Here is a 24,634-nt window from a genome sequence, read left to right as displayed (position 1 = left end):
ATGGGCCTTACTGAGAAGGTAAGATCTGAGGGACCAGCCAGAAGTAAACACCAAGATCAGAGGGACCACAGGACACACTGCCAGAGGCAGGAGGTTGCCTGGAGCATCCCTGGAGCTTCCAGGAGGCCAGTGTGACTGCAGGGAGGGGGCAGAAGGGTATCAGGCACTGGGGGGGGGGGTCTGGTTTGTGCAGCAGGGGTTGGCGAACACGGACCTGTGGGCCATGTCCAACCTCCTGCCTGCTTTTGTGCATCAAGTCTTACTGGCACGCAGCTATGCTTGTCCATTTCCACATCATCCGTGGATGCTTTCTGGCTACCACGGCAGAGCTGAAAAGTTGTGACAGAGACTATATGGCCTGAACAGGTGGAAATACTCACTCCAAAAGTTTGCTGATCTCTGATCTAGAGGCTCAGAGGTTTCGCCTTTTACTCTGAATGAAACAGCCATCTCAGGGCTTTGGGTGGAGGAGAGTCATACTCGGACTAAGCTTATATAAGAATTATTCCTGCTGCTGTGTTGAGAGCAGGTTGCAGGGTGCAAGGGTAGAGCGGGGAGACCCTTTGGGAAGCTATGGCAGCAATCCAAGCAGGGGATGATGGTGGCTTGGACCAGAACAGCAGCAGGAGGGAACAGAGGTGGTTGGATTCGGGTTATTTTTTGAAGGTTGAGCCAAGCTGACAGACTGGATTTGGGGTGTGAGAAAAATGAGTCAACATATACATAATTACAACTCATCTTAAGTGCTGGTATAAAGGATTCCTTAGAAGTACCTCAGAGACCACAGGGATGGGAACGGTGCCAATCGCCCTATCCAGCTGAAGCAGTGCTGTTTGTCTGTTTTATGTATTGGACTTTCTACTAGAAGAAAGATTGTTTACAATCTTGGCTACACGTTAGAATCACCTAGGCCCTTTTATAAGGTCTGATGCCTGGGTCGTCCCGACCCCCAAATTCTTACTTAATTTGTTTGGGTTTTGACCTGAGAACCAGGATTCATAAAAGATCCCCTGATGACCCTTTCTTTTTCTTTTTTTTGCAGTACGCGGGCCTCTCACTGTTGCGGCTCCGGACGCGCAGGCTCAGCGGCCATGGCTCACGGGCCCAGCCGCTCCGCGGCACGTGGGATCTTCCTGGACCGGGGCACGAACCCGTGTCCCCTGCATCTGCAGGCGGGCTCTCAACCACTGCGCCACCAGGGAAGCCCTCCCTGATGATCCTTTTATCAACCAAAGTTGAGAACCACTGCTCTGATATTTTCTTTGAACAAACTTTCTATGTTGTTTGTTTTTTTGCATTTAGAAATTGTTTTCAATTTCTTTTCCATTTTTACTGGAGTATAGTTGAAATGAACTTATTTACAAAACAGAAACCTGCAGATCTCGAAATCAAATCTATGCCTTTTGAATGATTGAAAAGGGTTGGTTTGAGATCTAGAAGGGCATGGTGGAATTCATCTTTTTTTTCTCTTTTCATCTTCCTGCACTCGGCACCTTCATAACACCTCCTTAATTTCCTTTGAAGCAATTTCTTCTCCCCTTTGTTCTTAGCCTTGGTAGTAGTAACGCCTGTCCCCTCACCGTTAAGGGGAACTTCCTGGATCTCTTCTCTCCTTTCCCTGGCGCAGTCAGATGGCAGCTGTTTGACTTGAGCCCAACCGGTTGGACACACGGATAGTTGCAGGTGACGTTATGGCCAACATGCTGGCGTCGTCCTGAACAGGATTTCCCAACATGCATTGGTTGCTGCGTCCTGCTCCCAGCTTTCTGGTCCTCAGCACCCTGATTCTTTCCATCCATCCCCAAACCTGGTGCCCCTGCTTCCTCTTGGTCCTGTCAGTCCCCTTTGCCCTGCCCTGTATCATGGTGATAAATTCCCTATTGCTTAAGTTAACTTTAGCTGGTAACCAAGAACGCTCCTGATACAGAATGCCTGGGTGGCATCCTTCACTCTATTGTATCATGACATTATTCCAGTCTATTCATTGTGATTTCTTGGAAAATCACAAAAAAAGAGCAAATAACAGGAATAACAATCTATGGAACTATGCTTATTCGATAGGGAACAGACAGATATGAGTTGGGGCCAGACCCTTTGGAGGTTATAACAATCATTTGTAAAACGAGCATAGCTATCAATAATAACAACAATTTCTTAACCATCTACTTTTTGAAATACGAAAATTGGATTTAATATTTCAACAGATGCCAAGTCTTTGTTTGAAATGCAATATAAGTAAAATCTTCAAACTGGTGAATTAACACGACCTCAATCTTGGGCCATGTGTCTGATATCCAAAGGAAGAAGGATTTGTGTCAGTTTGTGTCCTGTAGGAAGCAGACCAAGATGGAATTAGGAGTGCAAGAGATTTAGTGTAGGAAATGCTTGTGATAGATAAAGAGGAGCAGTCATAGATGCAGCTACAGCTAGAGGGGAACCTCAGACCAGGCTGCAGGTCTGGCACCTGTGAAAGGAGAGCGGTGAGGAAGGAGGATTCTAGGAAAAGCTCAGGTTGCAGTGCAGCTCTGAGAAAATCTAGATAAGGCTGATGGAGAGCTCCAGAGCAAAGGTGGCCAGTTAGAAGAGTCCTGCATTGGCCCTAGTAGACTGCAGAGCTCAGGCATTAGCTGGGAGCAGCCTGGCAGAGTGGCCTCAATATGAATGTTGGGGAAGATCTCAAAGATGCAGCAGCTGTAGGTGGTTAGCTGTGTTCCTTGCCCCAAGTTCTTTCCTGAAAGATTTGAGCAGTGCCCTTCCATAGAGGTCACAGAGGGCCAGAGGAGGCAAGGGAGGAGGAGCTTTTCTTTCTTTCTTTTTTATTTCCTTTCTTTCCTTTTCTTTCTTTCTTTCTCCCTTCCTTCTTTCCTTCTTTTCTTCCTCTCTTTCTTCCCTCCTTTCTTTCTTTCTTTCTTTTTCTTTTTCTTCCTTCCTTCCTCCCTCTCCCTCTCTTTCTCTCCCTTCCTTCCTTCCTTCCTTCCTTCCTTCGTTCCTTTTACCCTCAGCAGTGAAAATGCAGAGTCCTAACCATTGGGCAACCAGGGAATACCCAAAGGAGGAAAATCTTACCTTTCAAAATTCAGGGTCAAATTCCCCCACCTGCCCTGGTCTTTATTCAAGACTACGTAGGGTGTGAGAACTGCATATATAACAGGAGGGGTTATAACTATGAGTTTTCTCTGTGCTTAAGCAAGAAGTCTTTCAATCCCTTGTTTGAGGAAGATAAGTCATTTTGAAAAATTGGTGCATTTCCTTCCCTGTAGAGAGGGGTCAGAGGTGGGCTGCTGAAGAGGAGAGGCATTATTCTTCTAAGAATGGGACCACTGGGAAAGGGGAAGTAGATCCCATCTCTTCTTTCCTGCTCAAGCTATGTTCTTTCTGTTTTCTCCTCTCTCCTGTGCTATCTACTGCTCCTTCTTTACCAAATCATTTCTATCATTATAAGCGTGCTCTTAAAAGATTTCCCTTTGTCCCAAATTCTTCTTCAATCACCCTCCTATTATTCTGCATCTATTCAAGACCAAGCACACCAGCTTTCTCTTGTTCTTTTACACCCATTCATTCTTCACTTTATCTGGCTCTACTCTTACTGTCCCTTAGAAATGGCACTTGTCAAGGGCACTAGAGACTTCCATGGAGCAAACTTAATGACCATTTCTTTGTTCTTGCCTGTGTGACCGCTAGCACCTAACACTGCTGAGAGCCCTTCTTTTTTTTTTTTTTTGCGGTACATGGGCCTTTCACTGCCATGGCCTCTCCCGTTGAGGAGCACAGGCTCCGGACGCGCAGGCTCAGCGGCCATGGCTCACAGGCCCAGTCGCTCCACGGCATGTGGGATCTTCCCGGACCGGGGCACGAACCCGTGTCCCTTGCATTGGCAGGCAGACTCTCAACCACTGCACCACCAGGGAAGCCCGACCCCTTCTTTTTGAAACACATACCTTTCTTGGTTTCCCATGTCTTGGTATTTTCCCTCTCTGGCTACTCCCTCTCGGTGTCCTTATCTGACTCCCCCTCCTCAACCAAGTCTAAACTTTGGACTTTGTCTGGTTTAGGTCTGAGCTGAATACTCTTTATTTTTTCTTTCCCCTTCTCTCTCCAGTGTTTCCTGGTCAGGGTGCTTTGACCATTTGGGGTGGGAAATTCTTTGTTGTGTGGTATGTTCTTGGCATTGAAGGGCTTTTAATGTCCCTGGTCTCCAGGCACCTAAATCCCATTTAGACTTTTGAGTTTTTCCTCAGTTCCCCAGAAGCAGACCCTGAAAAGAGGAATCTGTGCAAGGAGTTTATTAAGAAAGAGTTCCCAGAAGAATCGGAAAGAGTGTGTGGGGAAACAAGGCAGGGAAGGAGAGACACTGAGACAGAGTGATATTTCAGGCCAAGTTCCAGCCTCAGACAGATCCCCAGAGAAGCTCTGAGTTTAAATTACACCTCAAGGTTGTCCTGGCTTTGAAGCAGGAGATAGATGGGCTCCAGGTTAGACATTTACAACTGGTCTTCTGTTTACATTTCATGGGGCAGGAAAAAGTGGGCTTCAGGCCGACACTTACAACTAGCCTCCTGTTTGCATTTCCTGAGACAGGAGATAGGTGGGCTTCAGGTTAGGCATTTAAAATCAGCCTCCTGGGGCTTCCCTGGTGGCGCAGTGGTTGAGAATCCGCCTGCCGATGCAGGGGACGCGGGTTCGTGCCCCGGTCCAGGAAGATCCCACATGCCGCGGAGCGGCTGGGCCCGTGAGCCATGGCTGCTGAGCCTGCGCGTCCGGAGCCTGTGCTCTGCAACGGGAGAGGCCACAACAGTGAGAGGCCCGCGTACCACAAAAAAAAAAAAAAAAAAAAAAAAAATCAGCCTCCTGTTTGCTCTCTGAAATGGAAGCAATGACAGAGACAGGGTAAATAGCCAAGCTTTGTCTCTTGCGGATGTCTTAAGATAACTGTCATAGCAAGAACAAAGAGGGACAAAACCTTGTTTGAATAAAGTATCAAGGGATCTCCACTCTCCTCTGCCCCTTGAGGCAAAGGAGACATTACGCATGCACAGAAAGGCTCCTTGGGGGTCAAAAGTCAGGGGACAATGCCAGGCCATAATGAGTCTTGCTTCTCCCAGACGCCTTAACGGCGGGATCCGTGTGCGAGGTGGAGAGGTGCGTGCGCACCTATTGGGCGGGTCCTGAGACTAATTAGCCAGGAGGGACAAAGTAAGATGATTGGCCAGAAGGGAAACAAAAACCCGGAAGACTGCCCCCTTATAAAGGATTTAAACTTCCCAAAGGCGCGACTTTCCCTCTGAGTTTGCCTGTCCGTCTTTCCGCACGTACTTTGCTTTTACAATACACTTTTTACTTTTCTCTTTACCTTTTGCCTCCTTGCCTGAATTCATTCCTGACAAGGCAGGCAAGGACTGGGGAACCAGGCCCTAGCCTCTGGCCCCTGTTGTCTAGCAGCTACAACTCGCGGCCCGGGAACTGAGATCTTGCTTCCAGCTACTGCTTGCTGCTGCTGCGTGCGTCCGGAATCAGCTTGAGACAGGTAAGTGGGTTTTCATATCCCTCCTTACATAAGTCATTGCCTAAGGACTGCTCTGTGTGTGTGTGTTGGGGACCAGGGTGTCCGGCGTGAGTGGGTCAGATATAAACTCCGAAGCACTTTCAACTCTCCGTGTTCGCAGCAATGCAGGCCGGCAGCTCAAAAGAAATCACTGAAGAAAGTTGCAGGTAGGAGCGCTTAGCAGCAAACAACTCAAAGCTGGGGGATGGATGCCCAGAGCTGGTAAGGAGGATTCTAGGGGACCCGGGAGGAACACAGACAGAATGTGTTATAATTTTCTGTAATGGGCACGTGGATGGAACAGGGTGGGTAGAGGCTGAGTGTACAAAGGAGGAGAGGGGAGAGTGCATCCCACACATGAGAGTGGTTCCTTGGAGGTCTGTTTTTCTGGAAAGTTCTCAGGTGAGTGGCTATGAGAAGACAACTATGAGAGTTACAATGTGAGTTCCTAAGAGCTGTGTTGGCAGAAGCCTGCATCTAGCCTCCTGGTCCAGGAATCACTCTCTGGGATTAGCTAACCATTGTTTGCACTCAGAGGCCAGGCCTCCAAATGCTCTTCACTGCACTTGGCTGGTCTCCTCCCATCCCTCCCCCCCCCCCCCAGGCCTCTCACAAACATGATCCCTTGTGGAGGGAAGTGCAGGTCTTCTACCCACTGTGAGCAATGAATAGGAGTGTCTGTTTTGCTGTGTCTTTCAGATTGAGGTATTTCGTTTGTTTGTTTATTTTAAAGATTTTTTTTTTTGATGTGGACCATTTTTAAAGTCTTTATTGAATTTGTTACAATACTGCTTCTGTTTTACGTTTTTGGTTTTATGGTCAGAAGGCATGTGGGATCTTAACTCCCTGACCAGGGATTGAACCTGCACCCCCTGCATTGGAAGGCAAAGTCTTAACTACTGGACCACCAGGGAAGTCCCCAGATTGAGGTTTTATAGTTAAAAAACGACTAACTGGATAACTTAAAAATGGAAAGAAGAAACATTTCTGTTAAAAGTTAGGAAACTGTTTAGTAAACCATTATACTCGTAAGTTTTAAAAGAGTTACATATAAGTACACCACAAGCTGGAAAGAGAGGAAGCTGGATGCTTCATTATGTGGATATATTTTGAAAGGCAGAAAGAGAATATTCACCTTCAACTCTAACACCCAAAGGCATCTGATTGTAACATTTTGATTTATTTCTTTAGGATATTTTTCCATCTATATTTTTTCATATAATGCTTTTCCCTTCTAATGTCATAATAGAAGCCTTTGCATATGCTATAGGATATTCTTGGAAAACAGTATTTGAAATTGCTGCATAATGTGTATATTGAGCTTTACTCAACATTTTCGCAACTGTTGCATAGTGAAGGTTTTTATGCTTTTATTTTATAAATACCACTGCAATGAACAATATCACAAAGGTCTTTGTGTGTGTGTGTTTGTGTGTGTGTGTGTGTGTGTTCTGGACCACTTTCCAAAAAAGCTTAGGGCTTGTTGTGGTTTTACAGTAATGAAAATAAAAACAAAAATAAACTAATGGGAGCTAACTAAACTTAAAAGCTTTTGCACAGCAAAGGAAACCATAAACAAGATGAAAAGACCACCCTCAGAAAGGGAGAAAATATTTGCAAATGAATCAACGGACAAAAGATTAATCTCCAAAATATACAAGCAGCTCATGGAGCTCAATATCAAAAAAACAAACTACCCAATGAGAAAATGGGTGGAAGACCTAAACAGACATTTCTCCAAAGAAGACATACAGATGACCAAGAGGTACATGAAAAGATGCTCAACATCACTAATTATTAGAGAAATGCAGATCAAAACTACAATGAGGTATCACTTCACACACCGGTCAGAATGGCCATCAACAAAAAATCAACAAACAATAAATGCTGGAGAGGGTGTGGAGAAAAGGGAACCCTCTTGCACTGTTGCTGGGAATGTAAATTGATACAGCCACTATGGAGAACAGTATGGAGGTTCCTTAAAAAACTAAAAATGGAACTACCATATGACCCAGCAATCCTACTACTGGGCATATACCCTGAGAAAACCACAATTCAAAAAGACACATGCACCCCAATGTTCATTGTGGAATGAAAAATGTCTCGTTTTGGGGGGTAGTTTTCAATGTAACAGTAGATAACTATTATAAGGCTCTTGATATATTCAAGGCGACTTTCCAAAGGTTATACAAATTTGTTCACTCATCAGAAAATAGATAAGAATGGCTGTTTTACTGTAATCTTGTGGAGGTTTTATTAAAAATTTATTTTATTATTTTATTATTTTTAATCAAAGTATAGTTGATTTACAATGTTGTGTTAGTTTCAGGTGCACAGCAAAGTGATTCAGTTATACATACATATATACCAATTTTTTTCAGATTCTTTTCCCTTATAGATTACTACAATGTATTAAGTAGAGTTCCCTGTGCTATACAGTAGGTCCTTGTTGGTTATCTATTTTATATATGATATTGTTCATAGGTGGAATCTAAAAAAAAAATGAACTTATATACAAAACAGAAATAGACCCTCAGACATAGGAAACAAACTTATGCTTACCAAAGGGGAAACTCGGGGAGGGGGAGGGATGAATTAGGAGTTAGAGTTTAACATATACATACTGCTATATTTGAAACAGGTTTTCTTTAACAGGTCCAAGGACTATTCATTTGTAACCTTAAGATTATTAATGTTTCTTCCAGGCAACTACATTTGCTAGAACATATATGCTAAAGAACAATGTCTTTTATTGTTTAAGTTGTTTATTTCTTAAAAAAGGTGGCCTAGCAGGAGATCAAGATGGTGGATAGGAAGACACTGAGCTCACCTTCCTCCACAAACACATCAAAAATACATCTACATGTGGAGCAACTCTCGCTGAGAACAACCTGGAGGCTGGCAGAAAGGCTCTTCTACAACCAAGACTGTAAAAAAAGATCCACATGGAGTGGGTTAGGAAGGGAGCAGTACAAAATAGATAAACCACAAGGTTATATTGTGCAGCACAGTGAGCTATAGCCAGTATTTTATAATAACTTCAAATGGAGTATAATCTATAAAAATATTGAATCACTATGTGGTACACCTGCAACAAATATAATATTGTAAATCAACTGTACTTTAATAATAAAAAAAGAAGGTGGCAGAGACCCTCGTACTAAAATGATCAAGGAATGATGGGGGGTGAAGCGTAAGCCCGTAGGTACTGCAGCAAGGGGATTAGAGAGTGGTGTATTAGGATGGTGCACCTCTCAGTGGGAGCCAGAAGTCTTTTGGAAGAGGCAATCAGGTCCAGAAGTGGTAAAAAAAAAGAATAGGAAGGGCCTCTCCACTTCAGGCCCCATGATATGCAGGATTTAGGAGGAAAATAGTCCTCACTTGAGAGAGTTGTGTGGAAAGAGTCATAGCGGGACAGCCAGGCTTTTTCAGAACAAGAAAGTGAAGGAACTCCTAAAAACATAGGCTCTGAGGATTTGGCTGGTAACAGACTATGAGTTCCAGGGGATACAATGGAAGAGTCTGAGTGATGGAAAAGGAGTAGGATACTGGGTGTGAGTACAAGATGTTTTAAACCATGCAGGGGTGAGAGCCCTGGGACCCAGAGATAAGGAAACTGGGGCTAAGAGAGGTTAAATGACTTAGCTAAGTCACTTAGCTGATATGAAACATCATTTATCTCTATTCTCAAGAATAGGAACTAGCATGGAATCTCCTAGGAGGCACTTGGCAAATGTTTGTTGAATGACTAAACCTACTTATCTCTATGAACAAATACAGTCATCCAAAGAATTCAAGGAAGAAAAAACCCCTTTATATCAGTTAATTCAACATTTCAGTAAAAATGGGGGTCTTTGAGCCTCAATCACTGTCTCCCTGCCCACAGCTTCTGCCTGGGCAATTCATTTTGCTTGATCTGTATGAGGTTATCAGAGGGATAGTAGTGTCATTAGCTCACTGAACACAGAAAAATGGAACTGTGGAAATAAGTAATTTCTAAATGCATGGGTGAGTTAATTTCTAAGACAGGATGGATACAGATGTGTTCATTGCCTTTAAAATCACATTTAAATACACTAGACATGAGAATACAGGTACACTTTTGGACCCTCTGGTTATATTATGTAGTTCATGAATCATCTTAGTCAACTTTTCTGGAAAACAAAGAAGAAGGTGGTTTTGCTCCTCAACCTTTTGACAGTTAAATGTTAACTGACAACAGCCTCACTAATCTGGTTACAGTGATCTCAGCAGTTTTCCAAAGTCTTGGAGTCGGGGAAGGATTTGTAAGCTTTTCCTTGTTACATAAGTCATACACATAAAAAAATAATCATTGTCTTATTAAAATAGAATCATCCCTTAAACAAAAACCAAAAATCTCAATTTTTCTCTACACTCTTGATAAATTAAAAATGGGGGAAAGGGGTTCTTATATTAAAACATTGATAAAGCCTTGAACAAAATTTAATGTTTGTAGGTTTTCAAAGAGCCTCATACTTGAGAATATGTACGGTGCAATCAACTACCTTCTGATTTCTCTGTTTTCAAAAGCTCATCCACTGCTTTTCTTCATTATTTTGAGTTTGCAGAGCACTTTAACTGCTTTGGAGCACTTCTGTGAGTGAAATTGGAGAGAACTGCTGTCTGTTCAATCATGGAAGCCTAAAGTGTGCTGTGCTATTGTCACACCAAAAGCACATGCTTAGCTACCAATCGGACATGATGGGGTATATATGAAATGGAGTGGGACCCTATGTCCCTCCTCCCCATGTCCTCTGCCCGCCTTTTGTCTGTGGAAAACTTTAGCTAAAGAATAAGTTTACTCAGAGAAGTGAGAAAATGCAGAAACAAAGGAAAACAGTCAAACAAGACAAAAAACCAATACTTTAGTCATTAAGCAAAGTCAAGGACCTCTAGTTCCTCCTCAAGGGCTATAGATAATATTCTGAGCCCTATCCTGTGAGTTGTCTTGTAGATTCTGAAACCCCCATCAGGTGGAAAAAGTTTACTACATGATGACCAGACTGTAGCCATGACATAAGCTGCCACATTTCTGAAAATTTACTTCAAAGAATTGGAAACAAACCGACTCTGGAACTGAAGATTAAATGTATTTAAAACAATCAAGAGGACACTGATCACACCACTGCATGACTAATTTCTGACAGATGATTGTCAGAGCTGTCTGTGTTGTTTCTGCATGTAGCCCGCTCCCTCCATCTATGGAAGCTCTTGCCCACTGATTGTCAGTTGTGGGGGGGAGGAGTTGGCCTTTGGACAGGAGTCCACCCTCCCCCCTGGTTGCCAGCCTCCAAAATAAAGCAAACTTTCCTTTCCACCAAGCTTGCCTCTTTTTTGGCTTTTGAGTGGTGAGCAGCCAGACCCTCACTTTCGGTAACATATACATGGAGTAGCAGGAAGTATAGCATGGAAAGAAAAACACTACTGAATAGAAGAACAACTTATGATACTTATTAGCATTAATATTTTAATTTAAAACTCCTGGAAAACAATGAAATAATCTATCCCCTGAACTTACTCTTACGCCAAGTGTTGATCAGTGGACTTCTGGAGGGGTCTTTTGTTTGTATGGATTTTTCTGGTTTTAAGTACATAAATGAAATCCTCTAAGTTTGACTTCCTACACTATATGATTTTCATTTGAAATGTACAAGTTCAAAGGTCATGAGACCTTATGATGTTATATGCAGAGTCCACGAAAGCATTGTTAGTTGACTTCCTCTTAGTATTTTACACTATATTTTATATAAATGTATTTATTTTAAAATATAAATATTTTAATCTAAATATATTGTAAATGCATCAATGCTACATCTTCACCCTAGTTCAGGAAGATGGTAGGCACATGGGTTTGTATTTGCTCACTCAAACAAGCCACCTCTAGCTCTTCTTGGAAAGAGGCATACATAAACAAACACATGAGCAAAGAAATAAATGCTGGTTTAAAACAAAACTGGCATTTGACCATGTTCTGACATCACTACAAAACTGGCGTTATTTTCCTCAGGGTTTCTTTTTATGTGTATCAGTGACTCATGAAAATTACAGGAGACTCTCCAGAATGGCCATCATCAAAAAGTCTACAAATAACAAATGCTGGAGAGGGTGTGGAGAAAATGGAACCCTCTTACACTGTTGGTGGGAATGCAAATTGGTGCAGCCACTGTGGAAAACAGTACAGAACTTCCTCAAAAAAACTCAAAATAGAATTACTGTATGATCCAGCAATCCTACTCCTGGGCATATATCCAGACAAAACTATAATTCAAAAAGATATATGCACCCCAATGTTCACTGCAGTACTATTCACAATAGCCAAGACATGGAAAGAACCTAAATGCCCATCAACAGAGGAAAGGATAAAGAAGATATAGTACATATATACAATGGAATATTACTCAGCCATAAAAAAGAACCAAATATTGCCATTTGCAGCAACATGGATGGACCTAGAGATTATCATACTGAGTAAAGTAAGTCAGAGAAAGACAAATACCTTATGATATCACTTACATGTGGAACGCAAAATACAACACAATGAATCTATTTATGAAACAGAAACAGAATCACAGACCTAGAGAACAGACTGGTGGTTGCCAAGGGGGTGGGTGGTGGGGGAATGATGGATTGGGAGTTTGGGATTAGCAGATGCAAACTATTATATATAGAATGGATAAACAACAAGGTCTTACTGTATAGCACAGAGAACTATATTCAATATCCTGTGATAAACCATAATGGAAAATAATATTTTTAAAAAGAACGTGTATATATGTATAACTGTATCACTTTGCTGTACAGCAGAAATTAACACAACATTGTGAATCAACTATACTTCGATAAAAAATTACGAGATTCTCAAATTTATAAAAATTAGGAAAAATGTGTTTCTTCCTTGCTCTCAAATCCCCTCAAATTCGATTTTAGAAATAAGTTTACTTGGCTATGTTTATTTTGATATCATAGAAGAGTTTGATTTCATAATGTATAACACCTGCCTTTGGCAGAAACACTGATCCTTTTTAAGCTATGAGAGGAGAGAATTTTTTCCAGGCAATCCCCTCTGAATATGTCTTTAACCCCTCCATCCCATAAAAAGTTCACTGCCACTGTCATTCACTAGTGCAGGACTCATTCTGGGTCTTCCTTCAGTGTTGGCTTAGAGCATGTCCCTGCCTCCCTCCTGTGGCCCAAACACCTGCACACCTGCATCCACACCTGCCCACCTGCCCACCTGCATCCACACCTGCACACCCACATCCTTCCCCTCTGGTGTCCGGCTCAGGCTCAGCAGCTACCCCAGTTCTTTGTGTAGCCCTTCCTGAGATGTCCACTGCTCAGCACTGGTGCCTGGTGTTGGACCTGGCTCCTGGCACCTGACCTCCCTCCTGGTGGGCCTGCTGTGCCCCGGTCCTTGCTCATCCAGGTGTGGGAAACAGACATCTGTAGGAGCTGTTCCTCCATTCATGATAATTTAGGAAGCAGAGCTAAAAGTTGCCAGGCATTGCCACATCTCATGAGTGCCTTTCACACAATCATACACTTTAAGATGATATTTAAAGAGATGAATCCTGTGTTTGAAAAATTAGCTAACAGCATAGTGCTTTCTTTTTTATTTTTAAATTTTTATTTTATTTTTATTTATACAGCTGGTTCTTATTAGTTATCTATTTTATACATATTAGTGAATATATGTCAATCCCAATCTCCCAATCCATCACAGCACCACCACCACTGCCACCACCCTGCTTACCCCCTTGGCGTCCATACGTTTGTTCTCTACATCTGTGTCTCTATTTCTACCTTGCAAAATGGTTCATCTGTACCATTTTTCTAGATTCCACATATATGTGTTAATATACAATATTTGTTTTTCTCTTTCTGACTTACTTCACTCTGTATGACAGTCTCTAAGTCCATGCACATCTCTACCAGTGACCCAATTTCCTTCCTTTTATGGCTGAGTAATATTCCACTGTATATATGTACCACATCTACTTTATCCATTCATCTGTCAATGGGCATTTAGGTTGCTTCCATGACCTAGCTATTGTAAATAGTGCTGCAATGAACACTGGGGTGCATGTGTCTTTTTGAATTATGGTTTTCTCTGCATATATGCCCAGTACTGGGATTGCTGGGTCATATGGTAACTCTAGTTTTAGTTTTTTAAGGAACCTCCATACTGTTCTCCATAGTGGCTGTATCAATTTACATTCCCAGCAACAGTACAAGAGGGTTCCCTTTTCTCCACACCCTCTCCAGCATTTATTGTTTGTACATTTTCTGATGATGCCCATTCTAACTGGTGTGAGGTGATACCTCATTGTAGTTTTGATTTGAATTTCTCTAATAAATACTGATGTGGAGCAACTTTTCATGTGCCTCTTGGCCAACTGTATGTCTTCTTTGGAGAAATGTCTGTTTAGGTCTTCTGCCCATTTTTTTGATTGGGTTGTCTGGTTTTTTAAATTATTGAGTTGCATGGACTGTTTATATACCTTGGAGGTTAATCCTTTGTCCGTTGATTCTTTTGCAAATATTTTCTCCCATTCTGAGGGTTCTTTTCATCTTGATTATAGTTTCCATTGCTGTGCAAAAGATTTAAGTTTATTAGGTCCTGTTTGTTTATTTTTGTTTTTATTTCCATTACTCTAGGAGGTGGGTCAAAAAAGATCTTGCTGTGACTTATGTCAAAGAATGTTCTTCCTATGTTTTCCTCTAAGAGTTTTATAGCGTCCAGGCTTACATTTAGGTCTTTAATCAATTTTGAGTTTATTTTTGTGTATGGTGTTAGGAAATGTTCTAATTTTATTCTTTCACATGTAGCTGTCCAGTCTTCCCAGCGTCACTTATTGAAGAGACTGTCTTTTCTCCATTGTATATCCTTACCTCATTTGTCAAAGATTAGTTGGCCATATGTGCGTGGGTTTATCTCTGGGCTTTCTATCCTGTTACATTGATCTATATTTCTGGTTTTGTGCAAGTACCATACTGTCTTGATTACTGTGGCTTTGCAGTATAGTCTGAAGTTAGGGAGTCTGATTCCTCCAGCTCCGTTTTATTCCCTTAGGATTGCTTTGGCTATTTGGGGTCTTTTGTGTCTCCCTACAAATTTTAAGATTTTTTGTTCTAGTTCTGTAAAAAATGCCATTGGTAATTTGATAGGGATTACATTGAATCTGTAGATTGCTTTGGGTAGTATAGTCATTTTCAAAATATTGATTCTTCCAATCCAGGATCATGGTATATCTCTCCATCTGTTTGTTATCTTTAATTTCTTTCATCGGTGTCTTATAGTTTTCTGAATACAGGTCTTTTACCTCCTTAAGTATGTTTATTCCTAGGTATTTTATTTTATTTTTTTGCAATGGTGAATGGGATTGTTTCCTTAATTTCTCTTTCTGAACTTTTGTTATTAATGTATGAGAATGCAAAAGATTTCTGTGCATTAATTTTGTATCCTACAATTTTACCAGATTCATTGATTAGCTCTAGTAGTTTTCTGGTGGCATATTTAGGATTATCTATGTATAGTAGCATGTTGTCTACAAACAGTGACAGTTTTACTTCTACTTTTCAGATTTGGATTCCTTTTATATCTTTTTCCTCTCTGATTGCCATGGCTAGGACTTCCAAAACTGTGTTGAATAATAGTGTCAACAGTGGACATTCTTGTTTTGTTCTTGATCTTAGAGGAAATGCTTTCAGTTTTTCACCATTGAGAATGATGTTTGCTGTGGGTTTGTCATGTATGGCCCTTATTATGTAGAGGTAGGTTCCCTCTTTGCCCACTCTCTGAAGAGTTTTTATCATAAATGGGTGTTGAATTTTATCCAAAGCTTTTACTGCATCTATTGAGATGATTGTATGGTTTTTATTCTTCAATTTGTTAATATGGTGTATCACATTGATTGATTTGCGTACATTGAAGAACCCTTGCATCCCTGGGATAAATCCCACTTGATCATGGTGTATGATCCTTTTAATGTGCCACTGGATTCTGTTTGCTAGTATTTTGTTGAGGATTTTTGCATCTATATTCATCAATGATATTGGTCTGTATTTTTTTTTTGTAGTATCTTTGTCTGGTTTTGGTATCAGGGTTATGGTGGCCTCGTAGAATGAGTTTGGGATTGTTCCTTCCTCTGCAATTTTTTTGGAAGAGTTTAAGAAGGATGGCTATTAGCTTTTCTCTAAATGTTTGATAGAATTCACCTGTGAAGCCATCTGGTCCTGGACTTTTGTTTGTTGGAAGATTTTTAATCACAGTTTCAATTTCAATACTTGTGATTGGTCTGTTCATATTTTCTATTTCTTTCTATTTCTTCTGCTTGAAAGGTTATACCTTTCTAAGAATTTGTCCATTTCTTCCAGGTTGTCCATTTTATTGGCCTAGAGTTGCTTGAAGCAGTCTCTTATGATAGTTTGTATTTCTGAGGTGTCTGTTGTAACTTCTCCTTTTTCATTTCTAGTTTTATTGATTTGTGTCCTCTCCCTGTTTTTCTTGATGAGTCTGGCTAATGGTTTATCAATTTTGTTTATCGTCTCAAAGAACCAGCTTTTAGTTTTATTGATCTTTACTATTGTTTTCTTTGTTTCTATTTCATTTATTTCTGATCTGATCTTTATTTTTTATTTATTTATTTATTTTTGTGGTATGCAGGCCTCTCACTGTTGTGGCCTCTCCCGTTGCAGAGCACAGGACGCACAGGCTCAGCAGCCATGGCTCACAGGCCCAGCCGCTCCGCGGCATGTGGGATCCTCCCGGACCTGTGTCCCCTGCATCGGCAGGTGGACTCCCAACCACTGCGCCACCAGGGAAGCCCTGATCTGATCTTTATGATTTCTTTCCTTCCACTAACTTTGGGTTTTGTTTGTTCTTCTTTCTCTAGTTCCTTTAGGTGTAAGGTTAGATTGTTTACTTGAGATTTTTCTTGTTTCTTGAGTTAGTATCATATTGCTCTTAACTTCCCTCTTAGAACTGCTTTTGCTGCATCCCATAGGTTTTGGATCGACATGTTTTCATTGTCATTTGTCTCTAGGTATTTTTTTATTTCGTCTTTGATTTCTTCAGTGATTTTTTGGTTATTTAGTAACGTATTGTTTAGCCTCCATGTGTTTGTGTTTTTTACGTTTTTTTTCCCTGTAATTTGTTTCTAACCTCATAGCACTGTGGTCAGAAAAGATGCTTGATATGATTTCAATTTCCTTAAATTACCGAGGCTTGATCTGTGACCCAAGATATGCGTCCATCTGCTGTTTTCGGTTGGAATGTCCTATAAATATCTGTTAAATCTATCTGGTCTATTGTGTCATTTAAGGCTGTCCTTCCTTATTAATTTTCTGTCTGGATGATCTGTCCATTGGTATAAGTGAGGTGTTAAAGTCCCCCACTATTATTGTGTTACTGTCATCTTTTATAATTGTTAGCAGTTGCCTTATGTATTGAGGTGCTCCTTTATGGGGTGCATATATATTTATAATTGTTATATCTTCTTCTTGGGTTGATCCCTTGATCATTATGTAGTGTCCTTCTTTGTCTCCTGTAACATTCTTTATTTTAAAGTCTATTTTGTCTGATATGAGTATTGCTACTCCAGCTTTGTTGTGATTTCCATTTGCATGGAATATCTTTTTCCATCCCCTCACTTCCAGTCTGTATGTGTCCCTAGGTCTGAAATGGAACTCCTGTAGACAGCATATATCTGGGTCTTGTTTTTGTATCCATTCAGTGAGCCTGTGTCTTTTGGTTGGAGCATTTAATCCATTCACGTTTAAGGTAATTATCAATATGTATGTTCCTATTACTATTTTCTTAATTGTTTTTGGTTTGTTTTTGTAGGTCCTTTACTTCTCTTGTGTTTCCCATTTAGAGAAGTTCCTTTAGCATTTGTTGTAGAGCTGGTTTGGTGGTACTGAATTCTCTTAGCTTTTGCTTGTCTGTAAAGCTTTTGATTTCTCCATTGATTCTGAATGAGATCCTTGCCAGGTAGAGTAATCTTAGTTGTAGGTTCTTCCCTTTCATCACTTTAAATATATCATGCCACCCCCTTCTGGCTTGCAGAGTTTCTGCTGAGAAATCAGCTGTTAACCTTAGGGGAGTTCCCTTGTATGTTATTTGTTGTTTTTCCCTTGTTGCTATTAATAATTTTTCTTTGTCTTTACGTTTTGTCAGTTTGACTACTATGTGTCTCAGCATGTTTCTCCTTGGGTTTTTCCTGCCTGGGACTCTCTGCCCTTCCTGGACTTGGGTGGCTATTTCCTTTCCCAGGTTAGGGAAGTTTTTGACTATAATCTCTTCAAATATTTTCTTGGGTCCTTTCTCTCTCTCTTCTCCTTCTGGGACACTTATAATGCCAATGTTGGTGTATTTAATGTTGTCCCAGAGGTTTCTTAGGCTGACTTCATTTCTTTTCATTCTTTTTTCTTTATTCTGTTCCATGGCTGTGAATTCCACCATTCTGTCTTCCAGGTCACTTATCCATTCTTCTGCCTCAGTTGTTCTGCTATTGATTCCTTCTAGTGCATTTTTCATTTCAGTTATTGTATTGTTCATCTCTGTTTGTTTGTTCTTTAATTCTTCTAGGTGTTTATTCTTTAATTCTTTTAGGTCTTTATTAAATGTTTCTTGCATCTTCTCAATCTTTGCCTCCATTCTTTTTCCAAGGTCCTGGATCATCTTCACTATCATTATTCTGAATTCTTTTTCTGGAAGGTTGTCTATCTCTACTTCATTTAATTATTTTTGTGGGGTTTTATCTTGTTCCTTCATCTGATACATAGTCTTCTGCATTTTCATTTTGTCTATTTTTTCTGTGAATGTGTTTTTTGTTCTACAGGCTGCAGGATTGTAGTTCTTCTTGCTTCTGCTGTCTGCCCTCTGGTGGATGAGGCTAAGAGGCTTGTGCAAGGTTCCTGATGGGAGGGACTGGTGGTGGGTAGATCTGGGTGTTGCTTTGGTTGGCAGAGCTCAGAAAACTTTAATACACTTGTCTGCTGATGGGTGGGGCTGGTTCCCTCCCTGTTGGTTGTTTGGCCTGAGGTGACCCAGCACTGGAGGCTAGGCTCATAGAACTTCTGCTGCCAGTGTCCTTGTCCCTGCGGTGAGGCACAGCCACACCCTGCCTCTGCAGGAGACCTTCCAACACTAGCAGGTAGGTCTGCTTAAGTCTCCTATTGGGTCACTGCTTCTCCCCCCTGGGTCCTGATGCACACTACTTTGTGTGTGCCCTCTGAGAGTGGAGTCTCTGTTTCCCCCAGTCCTGGCAAAGTCCTGCAATCAAATCCCACTAGCGTTCAAAGTCTGATTCTCTGGGAACTCCTCCTCCCATTGCCACACCCCGAGTCTGGGAAGCCTGACCTGCATTTCAGAACCTTCACTCCAGTGGATGGACTTCTCTGGTATAAGTGTTCTCCAGTTTGTGAGTCACCCACCCTGGGGTTATGGGATCTGATTTTATTGAGATTGCACCCCTCATACTGTCTCCTTCCATCTTCTCTTTTGTCTTTGGATGTGGGGTATCTTTTCTGGTGGGTTCCAGTGTCTTCCTGTAGAAAATTGTTCAGCAGTTAGTTGTGATTTTGGTGCTCTCACAAGAAGGAGTGAGTGCATATCCTTCTACTCTGCCATCTTAAACCAATCTCTACCCATAGTGCCTTCTTAACTGAAATAGTTCTCTTAACATTTTGGATGGCTTTGGAAAAAGAAAGAAAATAAAATGGATCACCATGAAAACTCCCTGTATTTCTTGTGGCAGGAGTCTACATTAGCTTTAATTCCATTCTTGTAAGAAGACAAAACCAAACCACACCCAAGCCAGCACAATGGTCTTGTGTGTATGCGTTAGTTTCTGAACAACCCCCAGCAAATCTCGTGTCGGAAATAGTAAGCAATCTCCTTAGACTTCGTCTCTGATACTGCCTGCAGGCTCTTCGTCCAGGCCACGCTCCATTTCTGAGAGAGCCATTTAAAAAGTGCAAGTCTGATCGGGATACTCTTTATGAAACAGAAACAGAATCATGGACATAGAGATGATCATGGTGGTTGGCAAGGGGAAGGGGGTTGGGGGATGGATGGAGTGGGAGACTGGGGTTAGCAGATTAAGCTATTATATAGAGAATGGATAAACAACAAGTTCCTACTGTATAGCACAGAGAAATATATTCAATATCCTATGATAAACATAATGGAAAATAATATTTTTTAAAAAGAATGTATATATGTATAACTGAATCACTTCACTGTACAGCAGAAATTAAGACAATATTGTAAATCAACTATACTTCAATTTAAAAAATTGGAAAAAAAATAAATTATATTTTGGCAAAAAAAGGAGAAAAAAAGATGAATTTCATAATTAATGCCAATAAATTATGCAGTTAAAATGGCATTAATAAATAAATAAAGCCTGCAATAACAAAATAACTCATTTTTGCTCCATGTGGTGTCAGCCAGGGTAACTCAGTGAAGTAAGGATCTACATCCAAGTGGTTCACTTACGTGGGCTGGCAGGGAATGCAGTCAGGGTGGCTGACTGGGTGCCTCAGTTCTGTTGCGTGTGGGCCTGTCCTTGTAGCTGCTTGACAATCCATCTAACAGGGTGGCTGGATTATAAATGAGAAGAAATGGAAGCTGCCAGTCTTCTTAAAGACTGGGCCTGGAAACTTCCCTGGTGGTCCAGTGGTAAGGAATACGACCTACAACGCAGGGAACTCGGGTTCCATCCCTGGTCAGGGAACTAAGATCCCACATGTGGCGGGGCAACCGAGCCCACGCATCACCTCTACTGAGCTCACACGCCTCAACTAGAGCCCACGTGCCGCAAACTACAGAGCCCACGTGCCCTGGAACTGGCGCGCCACAACTAGAGAGAAGCCCGTGCGCCACAATGAAGAGCCTGCGTGCCGCAACGAATGACCCCACATGCCTCAACGAAGATCCTCCATGCCGCAACTAAAACCCAACACAGCCAAAAATAAATAAAATAAATAAATAATAAAATAAATCTTAAAAAAAAAAAAAAAGACTGGGCCTGGAACTGGCACCATTTCACTTTCCCTGCATTCTCTTGGTCAGTTGTCATAGAGTCAGCCCCAGATTCAAGGAATGGGAAATATAGCTCCACTTCTTTTTTTTTTTTTAGAGGAAAATACTAATACATTTTATTAATACATTTTACATGACTTGTAAACTTCCACTGAAAACAATTTTCCTATACCATAAATAGACAAGATAAAATTTGAAAGGAGGTATTTAAAGTGTATAAATATTTAAAAGGATTAATATCTAGAATATATAAAGGAGATTTGAATAAATAAAATAAAGGAACCAATAGAAAGTAATGCTTAGAAGGTGTGACTGTAAACTTGGAGAAGAATAAACCCAATAGTGAATAAAGTATATGAAAAGATGTTCAACCAATGTTCAATTCAATAAGGGAATTCAAATTAAAAGGCGATAACATTTCAGAACTGTCAGATGTCATATATTTTGATGGTGATGTAATTTTGCATGTTGGCCAACATATGGAGAAAAAAGGATCAGATGTAATTTTAGTGAGAAGGAAATTTGCAAAACACTTAGTCATTATGTAGTACACCTGAAACTAATATATTATATGTCAATAACAACTCAATGAAACAGAACATTTGTGAGATACTTTACTGTCAGATTTTGCAGTGTCTCATTTGAAGATCATTTCAAAATGCTCTATAACCCTAAATTCTATTCCTAAGAATGTGCCCCAGAGAAATTCCTGTGTGTGATAAAGCTTGTACAAAAAGACACACTGGTAGCTCTGTTTCTTGATGGAGGGACTTGACAAAGATCTTGCAGCCACTTGTAACCCACCTCAGTTCCCAGAGGTACATCTTGTCCTGTTGCCTTTCTTCACCTCTCCTCCCAACCCATCAGTCTTTTCTCAGCTGAAAAGCCCTTGTTCCTTTCCCACTACTTTATATGGCATCAATCCAAGTCTTATCAAGGTGCCAACAGCATTTGCTTGAACAGCTATAATCACAGTCATGCCAGGAATTGCGATGGGTGTAGTGAGGCTGAGATGACTAAGACACGGACCCTGTCCATAAGGGAACCATAAATTAGAAAAATACTGTTTTTTTCCCCTACTCTGATCTAGTTTTAATCTCCCCCCAACCAAGTATCCTACCAAGAACATAATGCAATATTTTAATATAAGCATATTATGGAATATAGAACAAGATCTTCACCTCCTTTCTATAAAAGCTTACATCTTTCTTGATACACCCAAGCCATGTTAACTTCCTTAAAAGTTACATTTCATTGTTAATTGACACTGAACTTATTATTGATTATGCCTCTAAATCTTCTTTTTCTAATGTCCTCTTGGTATGGCATGGCACTTGTATATCATGCTCAGAAAGCTGAATTTTCGACTCAATTCAGCTACTTCGAAGCAGTTTTTGTAAAGTTTCACTTTGTTAGAACTAAACTACTGCTTTAGCCTATAAGATAATTTAGATCATCATCTCTTGTCTAACATAGTAATGTTCAGTCAACCCAAAGTTGATGTTTGTGCTCTTAGGTGGTCAGGCAAATAATTGACAAAAATGTTAAATAGACTGAATGTAGAGCCCTGTGACCTGCCACTGGAGATCTCGGGTGACACAGGAATCACCACTCAGCTCTCCAACTGTTGTGCCCCAGTTGGCAAAACTTCATTTGATCCAATAGCGTACCATGAAAACAACACTTCCAAGCGTTAGCTCTATCACTCATCTCTTTAGAAAGTTTATACGAATATCCAGTCAACACCAACAGGGTTATCTCCCCTGAAATGTTATCTATATGGGTTTCCAAGTAGACCACAGGGCTGTATACTGTCTTGGAATGTCCTCAGAATGCTCCATCATTGAGCAGGTAACACAGTAAACACCTCAGAGTCCTTTCTTTCAAATGGAAGAGGGGAAGGCAGAGATAAAAGGAACTCTTCAAACTTCACCTTCTTTCCTTGTGGCTTGTGCTCTCCTCCTCCTCCACCCCCTCCAACGCCTCCCCGGCCTCTGCCACCAAATCTACCTGGGCCACCTGGGCCACGACCTCGGCCTCTGCAGCCACCTTCACCCTTAGACTTGGCCCAGTCCAAAGTAACTTTGTTTCCATCAATTTCACCATCTTCCATGGCCTCCTTGACAGCTTTGGCATCTTCCTCACTGTTGAAGTCTACAAAACCAAACCCCTTGGAGGATCCAGTCTCCCGGTCAGTGACTATCCTTGCACAAATACTCCTTTAATGTCTCTTCTGTAGTATCCTCAGACAGACCTTTGACAAACTGAGTTTTGGATGGTTGGCTTCTTGCATTAGGTGATCCCCTGGGTCCTTGCAACTCCAGCCTGATTGCTCTGCCCTCAATTTCCCTTTTATTACATGAATTTAAAGCTTCTTAAGCAACTTCTACAGTAGTTCCCAGATCTTGCAACCCAATAGCCCTGTCGGGGAAGGAAAAATTATCAGGAAAATATAACATTTTCTCAGTGAAAATGTATTGTGTCCTAATCAGCCTTACTCCTTTTTTACGCTCTTACTGACTTAAAAATATCATTTCGTATTTTGGTGATTTCTTTTCTCAGAAGTTAGTTTGATTGGGGTACAGTTCACATACAACAAATTACACCCATTTAGAAAGTATAATTTGACATATGATATCACTTATATGTGGAATCTAAAATATGATACAAATCAACATATCTATGAAAAAAACAAACGGATACAGAGAACAGACTTGTGGTTGCCAAGGGGGAGGGGGATGGGAGAGGGATGGATTGGGAGGTTGGGATTAGCAGATGCAAACTATTATATATAGGATGGATTAACAACAAGGTCCTACTGTATAGCACAAGGAACTATATTCAATATCCTATAATAAACCATAATGGAAAACAACGTAAAAAAGAATATATATATATATGTATAGCTGAGTCACTTTGCTGTACAGAAGAAATTAACACAACATTGTAAATCAACTATACTTCAATAAAATTTAAAAAATAAAATGTATAATTTGATGCATTTTGACAGAATTATGTATAGACCCTTGAAACCACCACCATAACTGGGACACAAGACATTTCCACCACCTTCCAAGGTTTCCTCATGCCCCTTCTCCTTAACTCTTCCCTTCCATCCCTGGTCAGAGGGCAACCTCTGATCTCCTTTCTGTCACCATAGGTTACTTGCTTTTTCTAGAGCGTGTTATAGATGGAATTATACAGTATGTACTTTTTTTGTGTTTGCCTTCTTTCACTCAACACAATGATTTTGAGGCTCATCCATGTCGCTGCTCTCCCAGGACTGTGTTGCTTTTTACTGCCAAGTGGTATTCTGTTGCAGGGATAGAACACACTTTCTTTCTCCACTTCCTGTTGGTAGACATTTGTTTCTAGTTTTGAGCAATGATGAATATAGCTCTTTTGAATATTCATGTCTGAGTCTTGGTGTGGACATGTGTTTTCATTTCTCTTTGGTACCTAGATGACTTCTCCTTTTTTGGATTTTTGTGTTGCTTTGTTTTTTCACCAGACTCTTCCTACCTAGAATTAACACCACCATTCTGTGGTTTTGAAAACCTAACTTATGCCCTATTTTGGAGATTCCAGCAAAAGTTATCTACCTCTAACCTTCTGGGATATCATGATATCCTCAAAAACTTTCCATTTACAAGTTTTCTCAGTTCTTGGAATATAGTTTCATAAATTAGAGAATTGATTCTCCTCTAGCTAGCAGATTTTGGCATAAATATTACTAAACACTTAATTGTCAGACTAAGTAGTTTATGTACATTATATGTACATTATCTAATTTCCCACACACAACCATCTTTATAAGAGAGGTACTATTTTTATTTATTTATTTTTAACAGATGAAGAAACAGAAGCATAGAGAGGTGATGTAACTTGCCTAAATTCTGACAGCTGCGGAGATATGTTTTGAAGCTAGTGTTTTTGTGTTGAGCTGGAGTCCAAACCATTTCACAATATAAGACAGAGAGTGGTGATTATGATAAGAAACTGGGCATACAATGTGATGAGTG

At 40.7% G+C, this 24,634-nt stretch overlaps 1 pseudogene; it reads left to right on the top strand.

Annotated features, from left to right (window-relative positions):
- On the top strand, nucleotides 1–23,132 carry LOC131756784 (ras-associated and pleckstrin homology domains-containing protein 1-like; annotated as a pseudogene).
- Nucleotides 23,133–24,634: the final 1,502 nt, after the last annotated feature.

Source organism: Kogia breviceps, chromosome 5 (genome assembly GCF_026419965.1).
Source record: "Kogia breviceps isolate mKogBre1 chromosome 5, mKogBre1 haplotype 1, whole genome shotgun sequence".
Classification (NCBI taxonomy): Eukaryota; Metazoa; Chordata; class Mammalia; order Artiodactyla; family Physeteridae; genus Kogia; species Kogia breviceps.
This window is presented reverse-complemented; position numbering and strand designations above follow the sequence as displayed.